Genomic DNA, 21,950 nt, shown 5'->3' with positions numbered 1-21,950 from the left:
GGTAACAGTGAGCTTAGTTCTCTAATGGTTCCTCCTACCATCATCTCTATCCCACAGAGAGCCGTCACCAGACTTGGTGTTGTTGGTGCCTGCCCCAATGATGGATTGCTTAAATGGTGTATCCTCATCCAGTGGGTTTTCCGGCCTCTGACACCGAGACTTCTAATTCCTTTCACTAACATTCATTTTGGTGATTGTAGCGTTTGGACCTCATTTAGGTGGGCAGTTGCTTTTTCCCTGCTTCTGGGACCCTTCCTAGTAGCAAGTTCACACCATCAGATGAAATTGTGTCTCTGGTGAGCACGTTCACATCAATTCACCTCCCTTATTCAATCTTATGTTCTGGTGATCAAGCACTCTCAGAATACCCCAGGGAGCTGGTAGGAAATACAGATGTCTAGACTCCAACCCTCCAGCAGGTTGGCACACTGAAGTTCAAGTACCACCTCCCTGCTTACAATCTGGGCTCCAGTGGAGCCTGCCTATGTAACTTGTTTCTGTAAAATCTTTAGCAGATTCCTTTCTCCAAACTTCTCCCTCTTCTCTCTAGGAGATCCATCCCTTTCCCCTATCCCCTGTCCCAGACTATGTAAACTCCTCTAACTCAAGTTCCTCTGGAACCTCATGGGACCATAAGGAGAAAAACATGCCAGTCCCAGTTATGTGAGTCTAACCCCATCCTGACTACATCCCATGTTGCTTGGTAGCTGCAATGATACCCGGTTCCCTGGTTACCCCGTGTGGACCAGTTGGTTGATGGGTTCCATTCATGTGTGTTATCTGTTGAGTTAAGGAATTGAAGCCAATACCCCATAAAATATGATACTGATTCAACAGTCCAAAGGGATTCCCCAAATGGGGGATAGAGTAGTCTCCTGTGGCTACTGCAATAAATTATCAAAAACTTAAAAAAAAAACTGTTATTTCCTCACCATTCTGGAGGCCAGAAGCAGAAATCAGAAATTAATTTCCTTGAGCCGAAATTAAGGTGTCTGCAGGGCCACACTTGCTCCGGAGGCTGGAGAGGAGAATCCGTTCCTGGCTGCTTCCAGCTTTTCTGTCATCCCTGGACTTGCAGCCACATCCCTCCCACCCTCAAGGCCAGCGTCTTCCAATGTCTCCCCGCTGTCTTCACACCAGCTTCTCCCCTGGGTGTGTGAAACCTCCCTCTTCCTCCTCTTACAATGGTACTTGTGATAGCATTTGGGGGACCATCAGGATAACCAAGGATAACCCCACCATTTTAAGACTCTCAATTCAATCACACCTCCAAAGACCCTTTTTCCAGATAACACAGAACTTCCAGGTTCCGCAGTGGGGGACATGATGTCTTTGGCGGTCATTATTCAGCCTGCCCTAGACAACTTCTTCATTCATGAAACTTCCCACCAATGTAGGCTCCGCACATCATCCGGCCAAAGCCCTCCTAGGTGGCTCTGACAGAGTCATCTCTGGAAGCAGTGGCTGCATACCACTTAGGGAGCTGGGGAAAATACCTTGCTCGGACTCCCACCCACCACGACTGATCGTATTGCCTGAGATGGGCCTGGGCCTGAGTATTTTTTGGTAACCTCCCAGGGGATTCTCAGATGTGCAGCCAGCCTGAAGAACAACAGCATAAAGCACCTTGGGAAACCAGGAGGCAGCCCCAAGTCTCCCCCAGAGCAGCCTGAAGCTTGGCCTCTGTCTTGGCCTCTCGAGTCCACCTACCCAGGACTCCCAGGGGCCTTCTTCTGACATCTGGAGGAGGATGCAGGGTCCACGCTGACAGGACCTGGCAGAAGGGCTCCAGTAGGGCTTCTTCTTTTCCAATTTGGTTATCTGGAGCTCCACACCTGCCCACTCCTCCCACACTGTGAGCCCAGGAGCTCCTGGGTCCTTGTCCAACAGAGAGGACCTTGACTGAGTCGTGCAAGGCAGGCACCTGGGTGCTATTCTGACTGAAAGTTCCCAAGTTCCCTGAGGACAAAAGATTGTTGGCTTAGATGGGGTCTGGGGCTACTCAGAGGAGGGGTCAAGGGCCCACCCAATGTTCCCTGTTCTGCCATGGGGTGGGGATCTTATTATTATCATCGTCATCATCATCATCATCATCAACTCTGGACGTCTGAAGTCATTGTTCTGCGAGGGGCTGCTTTTTGCTGGTCTTTGTTCTGATTTCCAGCAGATGGGGCTCCTAATCGGTGCCTACCATCTTAGGGTCCCCAAGAGCCTATGAGTGTGAGGTCGGGCAAATAAAGCCCACCACAGAGGTTAGTGAAGTGAAAATTGTAAGGTTACAAGAAATAGGCATTGGGTCTAATGACCTTCAGCTCCTGGGGCTGCTTCATGCCTTCATAACTGGGTTGTAATCTTGAGTCTCCTGGCTCAGATCTAATTATCTCCCTTCCAGTGAGAAGAGGGTGAAAAGGAGAAGAGTCAAACGGGACACCCCGGGGCAGAGGAATTATTGAAGAGCACACTACTTTGTTAAACCCACTGGTTCTTTCCAGGAAATAAGGAGAATTTCTCAGATCTCTTATTTCACACATACACACAGAGAAAAAGAGAGAGAAAAATATATAGCTCTCCATCGCCTGGAATTGTTCCACTCTAGACACACACACACACACACACACACACACACACACACACACACGTGAAAACTCTCACACCTGGCTGTGTCAGGAATGGGCGCCATAGCCCACCTCCGGGAGAACCCATGCATGGATATGAAGTGGTGGCAAAGGAGGGCACAGCTGATAGTTCCACACCATGCCCTGTGTCCAAAGGGCACATTCCTCAGCCTCAACAGCAGGGAAATGCCAGTGTCGTGTGTAATCCAACGGCCTAAATAGGACAGGGGCCATGTCACAGTTTTCTGGGAACAGAACCAATTTGGCACTGCAATGCTCAAAAGTGACCTCTGGGACTTGGCAGCAACTGGCTGCCATTTGGAGCCAGGAGACCCTTACTGAAAAGTAGAGAAGTCCCTCTGGGATCCACCACCTGCTTTAAGGCTATTTACCCAATCTCAGACCTTGGAGGAACATTGGAGAAAAGCCAAGGCACTGTGGAGTAGGGAAATTGACTGTCTGTAGAGCACATCCCACCCTTGCCTTCACCCACATGCTCAGACCCGAGGTGGTGAGCAGGCTGTGTGCCCTGCTCTGAGTTCCTCCACGATGAACAGAAGAGCCGTTTTCCATCTGTGCCTGACCCTGAGTGACTCCATATTGTAAAGCAGTAGTTTGCCAAGAGTTACTCCATTGTTAGCATGAGTGCCAAGGTAGAATGACTTCACACCTTGTTTGTACAAGCAAATAACCACCATCTGCCCAGCACAACCAAGAGGCACCAACCGATAAATAAATTAATTGTGCAAACTAATAATGTCGTGTGAATTTGTCAAATTAAGTCAGAAGCACATGAATGGATGTTCATATCAACCCCTATCAGGAAAATGAGGCCTGTGAGTTTATCAAACAAAGCAGACAACCAAATGAAGCAACATCCTTACCCAAGACCCATAAAAAAGAGGAGAACCCCAAAACTGGTTACAGCAGCACATGCCAACCCCAAACCCTCATCAGACTATTGGATGGATATGGCCTATGCATACTCGATGAATTGCCATGGGAAAAGTGATGTGGCTTATGAATTTATTGCTATTTAAGAAATTCTGACATTGCAGAAAGACACAAACATGCCTGGTCTCTGTCAATCACATAACTCACTCCCAACACCTCACCTGTACCCACCTGCGCTGCACAGAAGGCAGACAGGCTTACAGGCGGCTGGATGAGCCCAGAATTGGGAAATGTGTCTGATCCCAAAACATCTGTGTAGCCCAGAACAAGCAATGTCACCCCCTTGTGACTCAGATTCTTCATCTGGAAGGTTAAGGAGGCTGACTCAAGATCCCAAAGTCCCTTCCTGAGCTTCGGTTTGCTCAACTAGCTTTCTTGGATATTTAGTTTTTCAGATCTCCAATACTTCATTAAGTTATCTGTTCTACTATCAGTGGACAGTTGCTTAACAGTCACAAAACCCCAGTGGCATACACACAATTAAACAATGATAGCTCCCATGTCTGTGTGGAGTGGCCCATGCAGGCTGCGCTCCGCGGGGCAACGTAGCTGAGCAGCTCTGCTCCACCTGCCTCCCTCCTCCCCCTCTCATTCACCTGCTGGCTCACCTGGGCAGGCTTTTTTCCAGGTAGACAGCAAAAGGACATGTAGAAACAGGGAAGGCCCCTAGGGGTGCAGGCTGGATGCTGCGTGCCCAGAGTCACTGTGTCTTCTTCTGTTGGTCAAAGCAAGTGACATGACTAATTCCAGGTCTGAGAAATAAGGCGATCAAATCCACAGCGACCCATGGCATACGGGCGTGGATACATGGAGAAACTGGGAGCGATTCAAGGATGTGAAAACCCTCTGTAGAGAGATACCATCCAAGCAGGACAATGGTCCACACTCCCAGACCTGAGGGGATGTGGTGGAATTAGTCATTTCCCATGAACCTGCAAGCTCTCCTTCCCGGGATGGTACAGCCTGGGAGAGAACCCTGGGCTACACAGTCCGCCATCTTGCTCTACCCCAAATGTCATGGCTGTGGGCCTCCCCAGTGCTGGGTCTAGGTTACGTCATGGGGTGGTGGAGCAAGAAGCAGAACCTGCAAAGGCTGGGCCCTCGGCAGCCCTCAGTCCCTGGATTTGGTTGGAATTGAGGAAAAGGCTCCTGAAAGCGGGGCGGGGGAGTCAGAAAGCAGGGGGCAGACATAGTTTCCAGAGAGCTCAAAGCTGAGCCTCTGTAGCTCAGTGGGAAGGACCAAGGCTCAACCTCAGCATCAGGAAGGCTGACGACAGGTCCTGGTTCTGCCCCCACAGAGCCAGGATCCCAGGGAACTCACTCAGCCTCTCCAGGAACTGTATCCTTATCTAGGAAACAGAGAGTAGTCTGTACCTCCGGGGCTGAAATTAGGCCATTTTCCCAGTGCCACTAAATGTTCTTGGGCCTTGTTTGACACCCCACACCCGCAGCCTTGGGCATCATTACATGGGGGAGGGGGTAACACTCTCCATTTTCCATCCCCCTCCCCAGCACTGTCGGGTGGTAGTGTGACAACTCCAGCCCTTCCCCAGCCACTGCCCGTGTGACTTCCAGGCCTGGTGCACCCCACAGTTTGGAAGCCTCTCCACTCAATGGTCCTGCTGCCCTTGAGGGCCTTTTTCCATTCCCAGCTCCGGCTGCCCTCCCTCCTGGGCAGTACCCCTGGTCCCTGCACCCTGGACCAGGTTAGGTTTGCCATCAGTAGCTCCTGGTGGATTCTTCTGGTCTGTCCCAGCAGGTTGGCCACATACGCCAGAGTAAAGATCAGCTTTTGGATGGTTTTATGGCTGAGCAGCCGGAGAAAAGCCTCAGAAGCTGATTTCTCTTTCTCTAGCGACTAGATCATTCTTTGATCCACTGACTCCCAGGGGAGAGCCCACGGCCTTAAACGGACTGTCCCTGGTGCCTCAGAAAATGACATCTTTGAAAAAAATCTCATCTGGACTCCTCTCCCCGAGAAAATGAACCACCGAATCTCTTCCCTTGACCTTGCTGAGTGGTAGATGCTCACGCTGGAGTCTCTGGGAAAGACAGGCTGTTTGGGGGGGCGGATAAGGACCCCCAGACTTCATTTCCCAGCCGTACACTCAGCCCCAGCAGTTCACTGGCTTCCTGTGGCTCTCCTGAACCCGACAGGCAGTGGCCAGGGCCGAAGGTGAGAGGAATGCTTCCAGAAAGAGTATGTAGGCAAGGGCTGAGCGGAAAGAGGAGACCACTGTCCTGCCAGAAGGGCCAACTGTCCAGCATGGACACCTGTCTTCAGATAGCCTCTGGCCACGGACTCACAGACTCAGGTGAGCCTCCTACAACCTCACTCTCAGGAGTAGATCCTGACCCTCCTCTACCTCCAGGTCAGCAGACTACAGATTTCTGTCCTCCAGTTGACAAGCACGTACTGAACGTCTGCCATGTGACAAGTTTGGGGTGGGGGTAGGGATAATTCAGCAGAGAGTAAAACAGACAGGCTCCTTGCCACCTAGAGCTGACATCTCATGGAGAAGACAGATCGCAAACAGCTAAATAACTGATGATTTAAATTATATCAAACTGAAACATTCTGTCCAGAAAATAAGTAAATTTCGGTGACAGAGTGGGGCCCCCTCGTGATGGGTCATTGTAAAGGCCCTTTAGAGGAGTTGATATTTAAGTAGAATAATCGTAGATAAAGAGCTGGAGGAACTGGAGGCAGAGGGGCTGCCTGTGCAAGTGCCCTGAGGTAGGAAGCACCTGGTATGTTCTAGGCAGCATGAGGAGAGCCATGTAACTAGTGTTAAGTGAAAGAAGAGGCAGGAACAGCCAGGGAACAGACAGGGCCGCAGTGGTGAGTCCCAGAAGAGGCTGGATTTCTTTCCATCTGCTGGAGGGTTTTAAGCAGGGGACTGAGATCGTTAGTGTTTTGAAAAGAGCTCTTTAGTAATGTGGAGAAAATTCGAGAGAACTTGAATCACAACAGAAGAGTTTTAGGGTAACCAGAAGAGAAGGCTGTCTCATATACAGGACCCGCTAGAGACTTGCTGCTCTCTTGAAAGGACTTGAAAATAAAATGGAACCATCTCCTTGAAATGGCTTATAATTTTCTTTCCCTGAAACATTGATCCACTTCTTGTTCCCATATGAACTGACTCTCAGTAGAATTTTTCAATTATTCAAAGCAAATTAAAAATGCCTTTTTAACTTGAATTAGTAAATCTTTAAAGCTTTGAAAACACTGTAGGTTTTATCATTCACAGAGGCCAGTGGATTTTTTTTTTTAAGTCATTGCCTGTGGTCCTTGCACTGTGGACTGTACAAAGTTCTTGTCACAAAGGCAGCCCCTGTCCCCAAAGACTGTGCACCTGATCTGGGGAGATATGACAAAACAGAGAAAGTGAAACCGCAGTCGGATGTTGAAGTTTCTGTTCAAGACAAAAAACAGAAGAAACATTGTGAAGTTGTACCTGAGATCCTGAGAGCTTGCTAAATAGGTTTTAAAGAAAATGCCCAAACTCCTGGCAGTCAGGAGAAATCATGCCCAGAAAAAGTTGCACACATGGACAGCTTTGATCCAGATCACCCCTGCGGGTGAATGGTTGAGACAGAGGACCAGTGGCATAGCATCTAGGGATGCTGGACACATCCCCATGCAAACCTGACTGCTGTAAACAAATTAGCAACATCAGCAGGGGCAGACCTGGGTTTTGAGACCCCTTCAGCTTAAACAGCTTTTGTGCCCCTGTAAGGAAGAGAACACAAAGCACCGCAGGAAAGATGGTGGAATGAGACGGACATCGTTACCCCAGTCACCCGTGTGTGACTGCACGTGCGGTACAAAGCTCATCATGTACAACTAGAGAAATGAAAAGTTGTGCTGCAATTGTGCACAATGAATCAAAATGCATTCTGCTGTCACATATATCTAATTAGAATAAATAAATAATTTTAGAAAAAGAACACAAAACATCAAGATCAATTGGGCCTGAAACAGAACATTTTTAAGAATGAGAAATAATAAAGAATTACTTTTCTTGGAAAGTCAGGTACTGAAATATGCGTTTACACAGAAAGCACCCTTAGAACATTCTATGACCCCCAGTAGCTCCCAGGGCCTGGAGTCTAAGCCTCATAAATCCAGGTAAGTCTGTCCCTGAATTTCAAGCCAAAAGGCAACTGGTTTGCATTTAAGTTCCAGAGAACAAAGGAGCCGGCAAATCCATGGGGCAGACCCTGGGGAAGCCCCTCGCACCCCACTGACTGTGGAGCACCAGGAGAGCTGCAGGACCAGCACAGAACACCTCCAATTCATTTATGCGGTAGGGAGTGGACATGGCCCTCACATGAACCCCTACTGAGCTCCCCAGGGGGTCCAGGGGCTCAGCTGAGTGGGCAGGAAGTGTGCCTTTGTGTCCTGGAGAGCTGGCCCAGGGGGTCTTACAAATGAATTCACTCCAGCACCTCCTGAAACCAGCAGACCAGCACCGGTCCAAGCATGGCAGGGTCCAGGTTCTCACAGCAGGCACCCAGCTCTGCCCCCTCCGTCTCCTGTGTGTCCTGTGAACTCTGCTCCACCTTTGTAGGAGGACTTTGACTGACCCCCAGACCATGGCTGAAACTATCCAGTTTCCACACCTGGGCGCTGTGGCGGGGCAGTGTTGGTGAGGACAGAGGAGCAGGCCCCCAGCATGGGAAACCTACCACCCTGAGTCACCATGAAATCCAAGTGCCACTGGCTCTCTGCCCAGGAAAGAACCTCAGAGACCACTCAGCACTTTTCTCCCAAGGACTCTTGGAGCAAAGCCAAGAAGCCGAGGAGAGGATTCCTTCCACGTCACTCATATTCCTTCTTCTTCCAAAGGCCATTAATTTTCTGGTCCCAAACCTCTACTCATCATGACAGACAAGAAGTCCAGTATCAGCCATCTCCAGCCACTGGAATCACCTTCTTTGTCCTTTCCCATCACTAGGGAAGGGGTTTGGCCTTTAGTCCCCCATCTACTACTGCTCCTTGTATAGGGAGGCCCCCCCTCCATGACCCTCACCCACCCCTGAGACTCTGCCACCCAGGAAGACACAGAAACATCCCCTTTGGGCAGTTCCACTCACCATCACATACTTGACCACAGAGATCCACCCATGGGTCCAAGTCCACAGCATTGGCCTCCAAGACACGACAGCCAGCCACCCATCCCCACCACCACCTCTGGTTCTGCATTCAAGGTGCAGACAGGCCTCGCCTCTCCCAGGACCCTGTCAGCCCCTACCAACCAGGAAGACAGACACACACACATACACACACACACACACACACACACACACACACACACACACACACTCATGAGCTGGCTCTCTCCCTCCCTCCCTATCTCCCTCTCCTCCAGCTCTAGTACCCGAAACACAATGGGCTGGCAGGAGAGTGTTCCTACCTGTGCCTGACACTGCGTCCTGAAATTCAAAAGCTGCTAACAAACCCTCAGAGCAAGGAGGCCAGAATTTCACGCAGGAAGGTTTGGCTACTTTCTTAAGATGATAGAGGAAAAAGCTCACCTCATTCTGTGGAGGTCCTCCGGAAAGTCAGAACAAAGCAGGAATTAACAGAGGATCTCAAACCCCAAAGGATGATCTCACCATGCAAATAAAATAAACCAAAGCAGCTGGAGAAGGTCAGAATCCTTATGACCCCTGAGAGTCAGTGGCTTGGTGACTTTGAGGACTCCACCCTCCCCTGCACCCACACCTTGTCTCTCAGCGAATCAAACAGCAATGGCTCACCCGAGATCATTCAGCCCCCAATACAAACCCGAAGCCACCTTCAGCACCAACAGAATTTGGCATTTGACAGAAGAAGCCCCTTCCTCCTCAGTGGACACCTGAAACCTCCCAGGGATTCACAAGAAGGGAAGGAAAAGCAGCAGGACTAACCGGGCAGCTGTTACCCAGAGGCACGACGCTCACCCCGAAAGTGACTCTGCCCCTTGGGAAGGGCTTTTCCTCTGCTCAGTCAGAGCCTTTCCATTCTGGGCCTGCTAAATAATTGGAGAAGACTGAGAGGGACAAGCTCAGGCATCACCGAGCTCACCTGGGAGATGTCAGGCTGAGAGTGTGCAAGACACTCAGGAAGCTGCCAAGCAGAACCCCTTTTCTAGAAGCTGTCAGAAGTGCCGCCGGGGACTGGAAGATGTTTACTTAATATGAAACGTTGCTCCTGGAGGAGGGGAAGGAACTGTGTCAAGGGACCCATTCAGCCAAACATTGGCAGGAGCCGTGGCGTCTGAAAAACCACCGCCTGGAATCCATAATACAAACGCAGGAAGTCTGAAGTCATCTGGTTAGCAGGTGCAAATTGAAAAGGAAATCCATATTTTGTTTTTGAGAAAAGTCAATCACGAGGAAGTTCTCATATGTTAAAAGAGTATTAGTCAAGAGAGTCTGTGAAATGCTGCAGTAACGAATAACTCATAAGAAGATCAATCTTCAACCCGACCGCTTGATGTAACAAAGACTCTTTCTCATTCCCACAAAGGCTGGTGCCTGTCAGGAGAATCTCCTCCATCAGGAAGGTCTGTCCTGTGGCACAGGTCAAAGAAGAGAGGAGGAAAAGGTGCCCGGCATCTCTCTTTATGCGACGATGGCTCCCACCGCTTCTGCTCATGGTCCTTTGCAGATCCAGGTGCATGGCTCCTCTACTTGTGATGGGGCTGAGTCCCAAGAAACCCACCATCCGTTGAACATATTGTAAGTCAGAAATGCATCGAAAACACTGAACCTACCACACATCATAGCTTCACGACACAGGACACTCTCTGTCGTTTGTCCTCACCATCACGAGACTGACAGAACTGTGTCACAAAGGAAAAAAACAAAAAAACAGAGCTGTGGCAGAATAGAAACCTGCACCCCACCTCACCAGGGTGGGACAATGACACCTCATTTGAAGAAGTCCTCTTGCAATAGAGCTAGGAAGAGGAAGACAGGGAGACCCGGGGCATAAGGCAAAAGTACAAATGCTCTGAGGGGCAGGCACAAAAGTCCTTGGAAGGACACCTGGAGTGTTTGAGCTGCAGAGGAGCCAGGTCAGAGCTCAGAGGGCAATAGTGCCCCCACCCATCACAACCTCAGCAGAGGGGATTCCTACACAAAGGCATGTTTTCTGTTTAAATGAGATTCTTGTTTCAATGTCGTATAAATACAGAGTTGTAGTCTGGCCTGGTTCCTTATTTATAGTGTGGGGGAAAGTTGGCGACTCCTCCTTGGTGCTGGACAGGAGATAATTCATGATTATCCCCTGACTCATCTCCCACATGACTTTCCCACCAAGGTTAAGGGTCAGCCAAACCCTCAGCAAGGCTTCCAAAGAAAATATAAGAAAAAAAGACACAGACCTACTTGAAAAAAAAAGACAACTGTAAAGTCACAAAAGTCTCCTTCCTGCTCAAACTTCATTGCACCCTCAAAGTCTACCAACACCTCTAGTTAAATGGTTTAAAAAAAGAAACTGGGGGTAGCGAGTATTTTTTCATGAGACAGCCAATGGGAAAAGGTATTCCAAGACAGGCGTGGTGAGCATGCCTCTAATCCCACATCCTGGGGAAACTGAGGCAAGAGGATCACAAGTTCAAGTACATCCTGGGCAACTTAGCAAGACCCTGTCTCAAAAAAGTAAAAAGTGCTGGGGATATAACTCAGTGGAAGAGCGTCCTTGGGTTCAATCCCCAGTAAGTGCCAAAAAAAAAAAAAATGTTCCATTGGTCCAGCAGGCACTGAAGTCTGAGTATAAGCCAAGGGGAACTAGACAGGCTGAAGAAGACTTGGAACTTGTGAATCCCACCCCTGATCAAGTCTATCTTCAGGGCTGCTTCTCTGTCCAAGGGCCCCCAGAATCCCTGGGTCTGGCATCCAGACTACTAATTCTGCAGGACTTGGTCAACTGTCCCTGCCCCAGCCTCCCCAGACCTCTCCCAGCTCATCCCCCGCATCATTGGCATCCTCAGAGCTCTTCAGAGCTCCTTCTCCTTCTCCTGCCTTCCTCAGCCCAGCCTCCCCTCTCAGGGACTTGGGGCCTGAGCCCAGACACTGTGGTCCCCTAGCGCCGTCTACCATAATACCACCAGGACCCTTTGTTTTCCTTCTTCCTCTCAGGCCGCGAGCCCCTCGGAAGCAGGGTCCACTTCTGCATGGTCCCTTGCTGTTTCCCCAAAGCCCAGCGCGGCATCTGACACATGGCAAGGGCTCAGCCGCTATTTCCTGAATCAATGAGCAATCTAACCACACAACCAGGACTTAGAATCCTCAAAGCCAGGAGTCTCTGCCCAAGTTATTCTCAGCTACATCCCCAGTACCTAGGACAGGTACTGGTTAAGTGATCAGATGAACTTCTGAGCTAGGAAGGGCAACCTAGAGGCTTCCTCGTCTAATGCCCTCAGCCACAATCAGGAAACTAAGACCTGGACAAACCTGCCCGTGGTTTCACAGCTCACATATCCAGGCTGAACTGCCAGAGCCACCAAGTTGTCATCTGTATACCTGCCTGTCCCTTTCCTTGGAAGAAAACATTCAGGTGCTGGTCCTTTCCAGAAATATCTGCTCAAAGTCTGTAGGTATACAGGAATGTATTTATTTGTGTGTGTGTGTGTTTTTTTTTCTCTGCTCAGTTCTAAAAAAAAAAAAAAAAAAAAAAAACTGGAGGCAGTTTGCCCACTGCAGCTGATGTCAATGATGTATTTTCCAAACTCAAGAACAAAACATGAAGTCAAAAAAACCTGTTCAGAAGGAGGGAAGATAGCACCTCATGCAGAACCAGCTTCCTCGACCAGAGCAGAAAATCTCCAACGGGGGGGAGGGGGGGGGTTCTCTGTAATCCAATTACCAAAATTAGTGACTGAGAGGAACGGAGCAGATGTGTAAGACTTCGATTTTGCTGAAGGTTTGGCACAATGTCTCAAGGAACTGAATTTGCAAAATTCTTGCGTAAGGACAATGTCACGTGTAATAAAAATCCGTCTGCAAGACTAAAGATGGGGGCCATGCCAACAGCCAAACCCACGAAGTGATGTCATGGTCACTGGCAGGGATCTGATTATCCTCCTCCTTGTTTGAAAGGGGCAGCAGATGGCTCTGGAGGGAGCTGCAGCCACGAGGACAACAATAAAGACCTTACATTTTCACACAGAAGCTCACTTTCTAAAGTCCCTTCAGCCACACATTCCAATCCGATCCTAAAGTAGAGATTCAAAAGTTACGTGATCTCTCAAGTTCACCGAGCACATCAGCTGCTGGGCACCCTGAGATCCATGTCTTCCTGGCCACTTGTAGAAACCCCAGTGATTCACTTGAAGAGGGGCTCAGCATGGGAAGACATTTAACTCTTTGTGGACACAAGGGCATCCTACTTTTTAACACCCACATGACCTTACTAGATAAATTAGTCCCCTGAGTGAGCATTAAGTGATCGATTCTTCCAGAAGTCTGAGTGGACACTCGGTAAGAGAATCCAGAGGCTTGGCTGACTCAAGAGATGCTTCTCCAAGGAGTCCCACAGTTTTCATGAATGGACCCTTCCTCCATAGTTCCTAGGAAACATTTGCAGTCATGTCCAAACTGAACTCACGATGCTCTCCTCCAAAACCTGCCTCTTATCCATGTTCTTCACCATGACAAATGCCCCTGCCCAACTTCATAAACCAGAAACCTCCAGTCCTTCTTCACACCTTCCTCTCCCTCACCCCCAAGTCCAATCGACTGCCAAGTCCATCCCGCTGCTCTACCTCAGTCCAAGTGATTATGCCCAAGGTCATTCCGACAGCTTCCTTGCTGGGGTCCTCATTTTCCCCCTGATTCCTCCAATCTACCCCTCCACACTGCAGCCAGAGTGAGCACTTGAAAATGCAAATTTGGACATGTTACTTCCCTCCATAAATGCTGCTGTGGCTCCCACTGTACCATCTCTTCAGCCCAGCCAACAGCCCCCCACATGCTCTGGCCCCTGCCCACCTTCTCAGCTTCTGCAGTGCTACCTTCACCCCTTGATCTCACGCTCCAGCACACACCTTCTGTTCCATGTTGAGATGCCTCGCTTCCTACCTCGGGGTCTTCCTGTGCCCCGTTCTCTCCCATCTCTGTTCCCACCCTCATGCACCAACCAGATTCCTAGTCATCCTGTAAAACACAGTCCAAACCCCAAGTTCCAAGGAAACCAGCCTTCCCCAGCCCCCTTCCAGAGGGGTCAGGGTGTCCTTACAGACCCAGCACCATGTGCTTAGCTTGTACAGCCTGTATCACAGCTTAAATCAAATAATGCTCCATGACAATGGCCACATCCCTCATTTGCGACTTTATTCCTAGAACAGGAACACTATCTGGTGCAGGATCAGAACTCAATAAATGTTTAATGGGGAAAAAAGAATGAATGAGACATGGACACAACAGATGGGGATATTGAGTCTCGGAGGGATAAAAGACTTTGAGAAAGGACATGAAGTCTAGCCAGGATCAGGCAGACCATGGGCAGCATCCAACCTCTAGAGATAAATCTGGCAAACACACCCTCCTGGAATCAGGAAATACTGCTATTAACAGACTTCAAAATTGAGGGACAGAATCTCCAAATATACACAGCTGAAGCCCTCATGGTGAGAAGGGCTGGCAAGGGAGGACCCAGAATTCCACCTCTTCTCAATTATCTGCCCAGTGAGGACCGGGTAGACCCTGCAAGAACCAGAAGCCAGAGTACAGCAGCCACTCTGAGCCCATGATGTTGGGGAGGGGTGAGCAGAGCCAGGGTGATCCCACTCTGATGGTTGGTGGACTCCATGCAGCATCGTGAATCATGAAACGTTCCATCAGGGCTTCCCTGCTCCCAGCCAATGGACTGATGAAAACCACAGCCTTTGACCTTAAAAAGCTCCAAGTCTACTAATCAGATCCGTAAATAGTTTCTTGCAATTTAGCATCAAGGGCTAGATTAAATGTGTCCAAGAGGCTGTGAGAGCCCAGAGGAAGGACAGCTGACTCCCAGGACAAGATGGGAAAGTTGCTGCTCAGGGACAGTGGCACTGAGGGCTGCTTCTTACTGGGCAAAAATATCTATGTCTTATTCTCAGGACCAAAGCTTAGAGCAGCATCCATTGTCCTGCAGTGACGCACGAAAACAAACACCCAGAACAGTGATGACTGTCCCCAAGGACACCTTCAAGTGGCCGACCAAGACTAGAAGATCATGGTGCCTTCTCTTCACACCTAGAGAAATAAAGAAGTGGAAAATGCCATGCGGGGGGGACTGACAACAGAAGTCAATATAACAGGAGTCAGAGAACTCGAGAGCCAGCGGGGGTGAGAAACACACTGGTCGTGAGAAACACACTGGTCCCGAGGGGGCTAGCCCTCAGAAAGTGGAGTGGCAGGTCTACAAGCCCAGGATTGACAAGGATTTCCAGGAGGCCAGGAAGGGGCCAGGAAGGATTGTTCCCTGGAGCCCCCAGGAGGGAGCATGACCCTGCTGAGACTTTGATTTCAGGCTCTGGCTTCCAGAACTCAGGACAATACATTTCTGTTGCTCCAAGCCACTCTGTCATAGTTGGCCATGGCAGCCACAGGAAAAAATGTACGTGTCTCGAGGACGGAACCGAGAACGGGCATGGTGTCAGAAGTGGACCTGAACGTGGGGCAGGACCTAGAGAGCACAAGCCAGGACAGGCCAGTTACCAGGCTTTAGCCAATCCCTATTGACAAATATACCAATGTTTGTAGAAAAGGAAGAAATTCACACGAAGTTTGACTTTCAAATGTTAGCTCTAATGGCATTGTAGTTGGTGGTTTTGTTCTATTTATTTATTTTTGAATCCGTATAAGCCAGACAAAGCCGGGCCACGCTTCCCACGTTACATATGAAAATTTGTGTCTCCCAACTCTTAAGCGAAAGTCCTGACTAAAACCACGCTGCGCCCACACTCTCTGAAGAGCAGGGCCAGCTCACCCTGCTCAGGTACACGGTCTGCTGCTGGGGACTGCCTCCTGGCCCAGCCAGACCATGCTGGCTGCCGTGGGTATCTGGTGCCTCCTGCCCAGGAAGAAGCAACACTGGTCAAGGCGGAGGGATCTTCAGAGATAAAGGGATTTGCAGGGGCTGGAGAGGGACGGATGTGGGGATGGAGGCTGTTGTGAGCGAGACCCCTTGGAAGCCAGAAGGGCCTCACCCGTAGCACCTGTGGTTGCTCGGCGGCCGCTCTCTAGCTGGATTGGAGCAGCGTGGCTAGACGGAGTGAACATGGAGACATCCCAGGCCGCCCTACCAGGGACTGTGGGAGAAAGTTGGGTGACAAAAGAGCACCAACACAGCCGGGCAGGCCCAGACACACACCAGAGGTGCGACGTGGCCCTCCCCAGAGCACCTTTCCAGGTCCGTTGTCACCTTCCTATACGTGCGCTAAGGGTTTTTGGAAATAAGCACAAGCCCATTCAGTTCTGTGTGCACAGAGACTGGTGTGGCTCCAGAGGTCACACCCCACTGCAAGTGCTCCTTTGCAAAAATGAGGAGGACCACACCAGCCAGAGCCCCATTCAGAGGCCTGGCACCATCCCTGCCCACCACCAACTCTGACTATAGCTCACAAGCTCCTTGGGAGAATAGGAGAGAAATGAAGACGGTGCTTTTAATATTTGGGTCCTTCGAAAAGATTCCAGAGAATCTTTGCTTTATATTTTTCATGAAGACCAGAGATGAAACTCACAGCACTGCCTGGGGTTTTCTAGCAAATCCATACAGATGTCTCTGATGTCCACAGAACTCAGTGAGGTTGGAACAAGGCAGAAGTGGGCAGAACCAGCCAAGCAGGGGAGGTCTGGGACCCCCACATACCTCTGACTGGTAGAGGTATTCTCATGCCAGGGTGCTTGGTGGGACCCCCAAATGCACATGAGTGGACGTGTACACACACACACAAGCCTGCACACCCAAACACACTGCCCTCGCAATTGCTATTACCGATGAAAACAGGGCAGGCCCCAGAAGACAAGGACTCTTGTGTTGAAACATGCAGAGACACGCCTCTCTGCTAAGCCCCAATCCCCTGGCATCTGTGCCCTGCTATTTGCATAAGTAAATGGCAGCTCATTAAGAACACATTAGCAGCTCTGTAACCATGTAAGGAAAGCAACCCGGTGAACTCTAAGCCACTGGAGATTTCTCTGATTCAGTTTTACAGGCTCGGAAGCATGAAGCAGGCGCTGTCCTCTGCTGTCTGTCTAGCTACAGGGGAAAGAATAGACCCTAATGGAAACAGTGAAGAGACTTAATAAATATTTGCTGAAGAATGAATGATGATAGACCAGGTTCGCAAAGGGCAAATCTTGCTATAAATAGGAGAATGTTTGGAACGCAACTGGTTTGAAGAGGCATTTCTCCCAGTGTCTGGCCTCCCCTGGAAGCCTGAGAACCACGGTTACGGATCAAGGTTGTGCTTCAGATCACCTGTAGGCTGATCGTCTGTTGTAGTCAGCTCTTTTGCTGCTGTGACTAAAAGACCCGACCAGAACAATTTAAGAGGAGGAAAAGTTTATTTGAGGGCTCACAGTTTCAGAGGTCTCAGTCCGTGGACAGCTGGCTCTATTCCTTGGGGCTCAAGATGAGGCAGAACATGGTGGCAGAAGAGTGTGGCAGAGGGAATCATCTCACATGATGACCAGGAAGCAAGGAGAGAGAGACTCCACTCTCCATAAACAAAATCTATACCCCATAGCCACACCCCCCATGAGCCACTTCCTCCAGCCACATCCCACCTGCCTCCAGATGAAGCCCCTCAGGGATTAATTCACGGATCAGGTTGAGGCTATGACCCATCATTTCTCCCCTGAGCCTTCTTGCATTGTCTCACACATGAGCTTTTAGGGGACACCTCACATCCAAACCATAACAGCATCATACAATGGCTCTGATCCAAGGGGTCTCAGACAGGCCCCAAGGATCTGAAGTTTTAAAATGCTTGCCGGAGATTCTGATTTGCTGCCCTTTGTGAGAAGCCTGGCTCTCAAGCTCCCTAGCCACAGCGACTGCTCCATAGATGGCAACATGGGCATCTCCTGGGAGCCTGTTCACGATGCCCCATCTCAGGGACTACACAGATCTGCTCAATCAGAACTGCATTGTGACAAGAGTCCCTGGTGGGCTTCGGCACATCAACTTTTGAGAAGAACCAATCTAGATCCTGTTAGGCGGGACTCTTGTGAGCCGGATGGCCAAACAGTCCCTTGTCTGAGCCCGATGACAGGGTGGTCTATCTCCACGGTGTGGTCCTCAGGTCCCCTCATCGATAGGGTGCAGAGGTGGTATTCAGCATCCTCACAGGTCCCTGTCAGTCAAAGATTCCCAGGTTTCAGAATCCTGAGCACCGTCAAGCCCACAGCACCACCGGATGCGTGGCCACCACGAGACCGGAGCACTCCTTGTCTCCCTCCACGCTGTAACCCAGAGCTGAGGCTGCCTTAGAAGCGCAGACTGGAAGCGCAGGATGACAGCAGAGATCTGAGGGCCTTTCTCGGCTTCAGTTCACGTCCTGCAACATGGAAGGAAATGAGCCAGACATCACGGAGCTGCGGATCCCTGGCTTCCCAGGCCTGGCAAGACCTCTTCAGCCCTCCCAGACGCCCAGAGAGGAGGGCAGGCAGACTCAAGGCCATCCCCTGCCCGCCTCCAGTGTCCAGAGCTGCCGTGGTTTCCTGATCCTGCGCAGGCTGCCCGCGGGTTCCCAGGCTCCTGCCTTCTGGTGAGATGAAATAAGGTGGAGCTGAGTCCACCAGGAAAGCAGCGGCCCCTCTTCACACCTGCCTAGCTCAGGCCTCCGCCCTGCAGCCATTAGATAATCACCAGTTTTCTGAAGTGCTGCCTTCCTGACCCCCAGGCAAGGCCAAAGCATGCTCAGAAAGATCAGAACAGTGCCAGGGAGCAATGTGTGAGGGCGCTGAGACACAAGGCAGAGAGGCTCCTGAAACCACCCCATGCCAATTGTGGGGTATTTTTAGTCCCCATCCCTACAGAAAGACGGCTCATGAAATCCTCTTCTGTAGCATCCCTTCCTCCCCTGTCCCAGGAGGAACAGGGTTGCCTTGGTAACCCATCAGAGTGGAGCCACTGCTCTGGGGAACACCTGTAACCCACCCACAGGTATTAGGCAGAGGTATCCGGGGGTATTCTCACCTGCTCGCACTGGCCTCCTTTGCCTGTGCAGAGCCCCCAGGGAAGGGGACACAAAGGCTCCAGAGTCCAGGAAGCCTGTGCAAATGTCACAGTGGGCTCCAGGGGAGACCTGGAGACTTTGGGTTTTCAAAGATGTGTCTAAGCCACCGTGAAAACAACACGCAGTGCCGCTGCAGTCGGGTCTTTAAATTTTCATGAAATCTCTGCCAGATCCTCAGCCGGTAAGGGTTAATTATTCATGCGATGTGACGCTGCAGAGAAGCGCGGTCAGGCTCCAGGGGCCACCAGCCTCCTCCTGACTACTTTTTCCTCGAAAGGGGTTTGGGCAAGAGGTGGGCAAAGTCCCGCTCTGAGGCCAGGACCTGCAGGCGGCGCCTCTCTCCGTCTTTCATTCCTTCTTGACTTTCACCAGGCGCCTGGCAAGGTTGCCCCCTACCAAGGGTAATGAACTTGGAGTGCGGCAAGTGGGCTGGTGGTGGAGCTTGTGTCCCTGAGGGGTGAGGGGGGAGTGCTCTGCAGCCACCTGATTCCCTGAACTGGAAGAATGGCAGCCGTGAGTGTCACACACGGAGCAGCAGCTGTGTCCAGCGTGAAAGTAGCTGCTTGACCCACAAGAGGAGAAAGCATGACTGTCCCCATTTTATGAGCTCCATCCTGCTTCTGAGGCTGCAGGAGGGCCTGAGAAGAGGAAACGCATTAACAGAACAAAACACAAATTCCTCTTTGCATTGTTTCTCTTTTATTCTGCCACAGTGAAAATAGCTCTGCTGGAGTCCCCCCTCCCCCCCCCTGTTTATATAAATAACACCTGTTTATTGTAAAAAAAAAAATTAAACAGCACAGAAATGTATTAGGAAAAAAGAATCAGCAGAAATCTGGCCCCTAGAAATAACCACTGCCCGTTTTTAATGACCCGTTTTCACACATCTGTCGCTTCAAAAACTCCTGCCCGTGTGATCTGCATACATGGAACTGTGTGGTGCCTGCCCCAGTCCTCACCCTTCCTCTCGGCACAGGGTTTTATCTTGCAGTCTCCTCCCAGCCCTCCCTCCCCAGGTGCCCCCGAGTTAAGAGCCAGTAAGTTTCCTTCCACGTTTCTCCAGGTTCATACCCGACCTGAAGGCAGCTTCTCCTGCTCCTGGGCCTTCCTCTTGTCCCACCAGAGGAGAAACCATGACTGTCCCCATTTTATGAGCTCCATCCTGTGGAGCCAGCTTCCACACCCCTGGGGCTGGTGGCCCAACACTACTTCAACACCCCAGGAAAAATGACCCAGTGACAGCTCTAAGCCACTCTGTGAGAAATTGTCCGGCGGAGGCTTTGCCAAGGCCTAGGGGTCCCTCATGGCCTGCCTCTTTTTCTGAATCATCTCCTACCAGACTCCCTTTTGTACCTTCTTCTCTGGCCTCACCCGCCTTCCCTGCCCCAGGACTTTCACACCTACCCTTCGCTCTGCCTAAGCTGCTCTGTCCGCACCTCCACAGGGCTCCTTCCCTCACCTTCGGATCTTAACTGACACGTTCTCGGGGACCAGCTCTTCTGGAAACGTGCAGCCTTTCCCAGCACCCCTCTTCTGTCCTCCTCCTGCTCCTCTGCCTCACTTCTCACTGACTGCCCAATACCCGCTACAGGGTCAATGATGACAGGTTATTGCTTCTGCCCTGGGCCCTGCCACGCCTCTTGCACCCAGAACAGTGCTGGTCACAGGTGGGAGGTACTCAGTGGGTGTGAAGTGGGGGGATCTTGGCATCTTCCAGCTGAGCAGGGGGCCAAGGCAGTGAGCAAGCGTTTGCGCAAGTTCCTTCCAGAGTGGTACCTTCAGGCCCGAAGGTGGGCAGGAAGAGGCTTGCTGTCCACAGCAGCCACGTGCCTCTCTATGGGCAGGGCCTGCTCTCGGTGACTTGGACTCCAGGAACAACGGGTCCCTCCTTGCCGGCTCAGTTAATCGTTCATCCTTTCCAACACAGTCTCCAGGCCAAACCTGGGGACTCCTGCCTCTGAGTCCTGGAAGGGTCTTGAATGGGCACCCAGGCCATCACCCTCCATGAAGGCCCCTCTCCCACACCCATCCTCCGGGACAGGTCCACCAAACTTTCAGCTACTGTGCAGTAGACTCCTGGGGTGGGCGGCCACTGCAGCTCATCACGCACCCTCCTGACCCCTGACTGTGGGGCAGTGGACCAGAAACCTCCGCCTCCCTCCAGGGCACTGGGGTGGAGCATGCAGCCGAGGGCCTGGGCCTCACCTGGCTCCTTAGTCTGTGTTTGGGCTGCTTCCTGATTCTCCTGCTGATGGGGAGTGGGTGACAGGGCCTGCATTGTGCAGGTTTATTTCCCGGTATCATAGATGTGAGGCAACAGATGTGTGAAAATTCAGCTTGTGTGAATTGTCCTCTAGGTCTGCAATCGAACCTGTGGGAAGAGGCAGGACAGGTGGTATGGCGGGGACAGAGTGGATCAAGGTCCCCAGCCCTGCACTGAGCACTGCTGACACCCAGCAGGAGAGTCTATGAACACACAGACACACAGACGCAAACACAGGGACACACATACACCAGGACACACATGGACATACATGGAGCCCATAGATACACAGAGAGACACACACAGAGAAACACACAGATGCAAATGCACCACACACACACACACACACACACACACACACACACACACACAGCACTCACAACCCAGATGGCAGAAGCCCGAGTGCCAAGCTCTCTCTGGCAAAAGGCTGTCTGCCTCCCCCCATCCCCACCCCCGTGCCCAGGATCAGAAGCACAGGGGACTAGGAGTCTCTACATGCTGCCTCGGTCCTGCTGTCCGACACTCCCCAGGATCTGATGCCTATTCCAGCTGCCACCAAGGCCAGTCCAGCTGGCTTCCCCCAGAGCTGTCCCCTCCACCACCTTCCTGGAGAAGAAAAGGTCTGCCTGCTCCCAAGCCTTCTACCCTCATCTTCCAGAGAAAGGCAGCCCAGACTTGTCAAAGGCAAACTCGGAAGGGAAGGAGGCTAGGCCACCCTCCGTGCTGAATCCCTGCCACCCGACAGGCAGATGGCTCCCTCAGTCACAAGGGTGGGTGGCCAGGGTGGACCTCAGCTCCAGAATCCATTCAATATTTGGGATTGAATAGCAAAATAACATTGAGAAATGGGAAGGTGGGGGCATGAGTGAAATCTTGAATCCTACTAGTTGTAGAATT

This window comes from Ictidomys tridecemlineatus, chromosome 10, assembly GCF_052094955.1.
Source record: "Ictidomys tridecemlineatus isolate mIctTri1 chromosome 10, mIctTri1.hap1, whole genome shotgun sequence".
Lineage (NCBI taxonomy): Eukaryota > Metazoa > Chordata > Mammalia > Rodentia > Sciuridae > Ictidomys > Ictidomys tridecemlineatus.
Note: the sequence above shows the minus strand (reverse complement) of the source record.